Source organism: Protobothrops mucrosquamatus, unplaced genomic scaffold, assembly GCF_001527695.2.
Source record: "Protobothrops mucrosquamatus isolate PMUCROS unplaced genomic scaffold, P.Mucros_1.0 scaffold14048, whole genome shotgun sequence".
NCBI classification, from domain to species: Eukaryota; Metazoa; Chordata; class Lepidosauria; order Squamata; family Viperidae; genus Protobothrops; species Protobothrops mucrosquamatus.
Window position 1 is genome coordinate 3,081 of NW_015399817.1, and position 3,388 is coordinate 6,468.

At 48.1% G+C, this 3,388-nt stretch overlaps 1 non-coding gene across 1 annotated transcript; it reads right to left on the reverse strand.

The window, feature by feature from the left end:
* Window positions 1–3,213: 3,213 nt before the first annotated feature.
* TRNAG-UCC lies at window positions 3,214–3,285 on the reverse strand. The gene has a single exon. It is a non-coding gene; the product is annotated as a tRNA-Gly (tRNA).
* Between the last annotated feature and the right edge of the window lie 103 nt (window positions 3,286–3,388).

Genomic DNA, 3,388 nt, shown 5'->3' on the forward strand with positions numbered 1-3,388 from the left:
GGGAGGAAAGGAGCGAAACAAGGCAGTCGAAGCGACGTTCTTTCGTTCGTTCGTTGAGTGTTTTGGGGAATTCTTGCTTTTTTCTCTCTCTGCGCAATTTCTGTAACTTTCTGGACAAAAAAAAAATAATAAAAACTTTTTTAATAACGGTGGACTAACGGCGAGCGTCCGTTCCGAAGTTTTAAATTGTGCAAATGGGGGGGGGGGGGGCTTCTCTTTTAGAATACAGGCCATCCTCAACTTACGACTGGTCGAAGGTACGACCGACTTCAAAAAGGGGATTTACAACCCAGATCTGACGTTCCAACAGTTTTTTTTGGGGGGGGGGTCCCTGCGGTCATGTGACACCCCTCCCCCTTCAGACACTGGGCAACGGTCGCATTTGCAGCGTCTTGCGATCACATTTTGCAACGCTTTTGTCTAAAACTTGCAGTGGCTTCCATTTTTCAGCAAAACTGCGTCCGTAACAAACATTAAAGTTTTGAAGAAGAGACTGGACAGCCATTTGTCCGAAATGGTGTATAGGGTTTCCTGCCTGAGCAGGGGGTTGGACTAGATGACCTCCAAGGTCCCTTTCAACATTATTAGTAGTAGTAGTCTGAAATGGTATAGGGTTTCCTGCCTGAGCAGGGGGTTGGACTAGATGACCTCCAAGGTCCCTTTCAACATTATTAGTAGTAGTAGTCTGAAATGGTATAGGGTTTCCTGCCTGAGCAGGGGGTTGGACTAGATGACCTCCAAGGTCCCTTCCAACTTATTATTAGTAGTAGTAGTCTGAAATGGTATAGGGTTTCCTGCCTGAGCAGGGGGTTGGACTAGATGACCTCCAAGGTCCCTTTCAACATTATTAGTAGTAGTAGTCTGAAATGGTATAGGGTTTCCTGCCTGAGCAGGGGGTTGGACTAGATGACCTCCAAGGTCCCTTTCAACATTTTTAGTAGTAGTAGTAGTCTGAAATGGTATAGGGTTTCCTGCCTGAGCAGGGGGTTGGACTAGATGACCTCCAAGGTCCCTTCCAACTTATTAGTAGTAGTAGTCTGAAATGGTATAGGGTTTCCTGCCTGAGCAGGGGGTTGGACTAGATGACCTCCAAGGTCCCTTTCAACATTTTTAGTAGTAGTAGTAGTCTGAAATGGTATAGGGTTTCCTGCCTGAGCAGGAGGTTGGACTAGATGACCTCCAAGGTTCCTTCCAACTTTACTATTATTATTATTTATTATTATTAATGACGGTGCCGCTCGCTTAACCTCAAAAGGACAAAAAAAAACCAGGTCGGTCACATGTTTGATCTGTTTTACGACCATAACGGGCTGGGTCCAGTACGGTCAGAACTGAAAGGACCACCTGTTCCATGCTCCTCAGGATGGCAAGACTTGGGGTGACAAGGACTCTCCGGGGTGGTCCTTGTGTTCCAGATTGCGTTGTCCTTGGGGGAGCACAGTGCCCCTCCACCTTATAGTTCAGGAAGTTTGTGAAAACTGGCTAGGGAATTCTGGGAGTTGAAGTCCCCAAGTCCTAAAAGGCCCATCCTTCCCCACCCCTGTCTTAAAAGTTGCCGTGGGTGAGGAACAGAGCCATATTCATTTCCCTTTTCGTTCAGCTTTCACCATTTTTGCATCCTTTGTGGTCAGTTTCACTTCAGGTGTGTGCGTGTGTGTGTGTCATTCCCAGAGTTGTAAAATTGAGGCTACCAGGATCATTAAACTGTCACGGGTGCAAATCAGGCTGCCTCCAACACCAATCTTGGAAAATTCATTATTAAGCGGGGCATCACATGACCTGATTTCACAACTTTTTTGCCACGGTCGTTAAGCGAGACATCGTGTAACCCTGACCTGCCACCTTCTTATTGACTTTGCTCCTGGGGAGTGACCATGTGATCCCGGGACGACACCGCAACCATCATCCATACTTTTGGGTTGCTAAGCCCCCAAATTGCAGTTGTGGTCATAAGGGCGAGGACCTGTCGCAAGTCATATTTTTCTGTTATTGCAACTTTGAACGGTCACTAAGCGAATAAGTCGTAAGTTAAGGACTCCCCTGTATTTTAAAATCTCTCCCAGTCCAAGCTCATGATGTCCCGACAGGCAAAGAAACAGGAAGTCCTCCCTAACCCCCCCTCCCCAGCATGCTCGCTGGGGAATTCTGGGAGTTGAAGTCCACACGTGTTCAGGTTGTGGACAAACATGGCAGATGGAACGTTCGGGGTTGGACTAGATGACCTCCAAGGTCCCTTCCAACTTTATTATTATTATTATAAGATTGTGAGTGTGTGTGCAATGCAAACAGCGGGATGGTTAACGAGTCTCGTAAGGGCCGCTCCAATCAAACCTCCAGAGGCAGGAGCAGACGACCCTCAAAATGCAGATAGTCCTCAACTTACGACCAAAACGGAGCCCAGCATTTCTGTCACTAAGCGAGACATTTGTTGTGAGTTTGTTCAATTTTGCCTCGCTTTGCAACCTTTCCTGCCGCGGTTCTTAAGCGAGCCACTGCAGTTTGTTCAATTAGTAACGCGGTCGCTAAGCGAATCCGGCTTCCCCATTGCACTTTTGCTTCTCAGAAGGTGGCCCCGGGACGCTGCGACCGTCATAAATACAAGTCAGTTGCCAACTGCCGGAATTCGGATCACATGGATTAAGTCGAAAGGGTCAAAACCGTCACTAACGGTGTCGTCGCAATTTCCAGCGGTCGTTAAATGAGTGATTAATGGATTTTTGGGGTTTGGGGTGGGGTTTTTTTTGCAATTGCTCCCACTTTTTCTCTCTTCCAGCTGTCCGAAGCCCACCCACCCCCCTCGCAGTGGGGTCCTTCCCATCCTCCCCCTGCAGCAAAGGCTGCGGCACAACGCCCCTGCGAGGTAGACCAGTCCCACAGACCCGAAAAGACCCTCTTCCCCCCCCAGGAGGATGCAGGCTCTTCTGAACCCTCTTGGCACACTCCCTGGCTCTACAGCCAATAAATAATTAGAATTATTTCCACTTCATCGGCCTTCCTGGCCCGGGAACGTCCCTTCCTGGAAAACATGTTTTCCACTCGGATGCCAACCCACCCAGCGGGAGGCGTCTCTTTGTGCTTCCGGGAAAAGCGAAGCGTCTTATAAAATTGGGAGTCGGGGTCAAAAACGCCCCTATTGGGGCAGGATTAATTAATTAATTTTGCAATGAATTAATTGCCAAAAAAAAAAAAAAAAACCAAATGAAAAAAGGAATTTGCGTTGGCCGGGAATCGAACCCGGGTCAACTGCTTGGAAGGCAGCTATGCTCACCACTATACCACCAACGCGAACTGTGCAAACGTTTGGCGAAGCGTTCTACATAAAGGAGATTTTGCAACGCTCGGTTGCACGTAATTAAAAAATACGAGGGGACACGGGTTGACCCGGGGG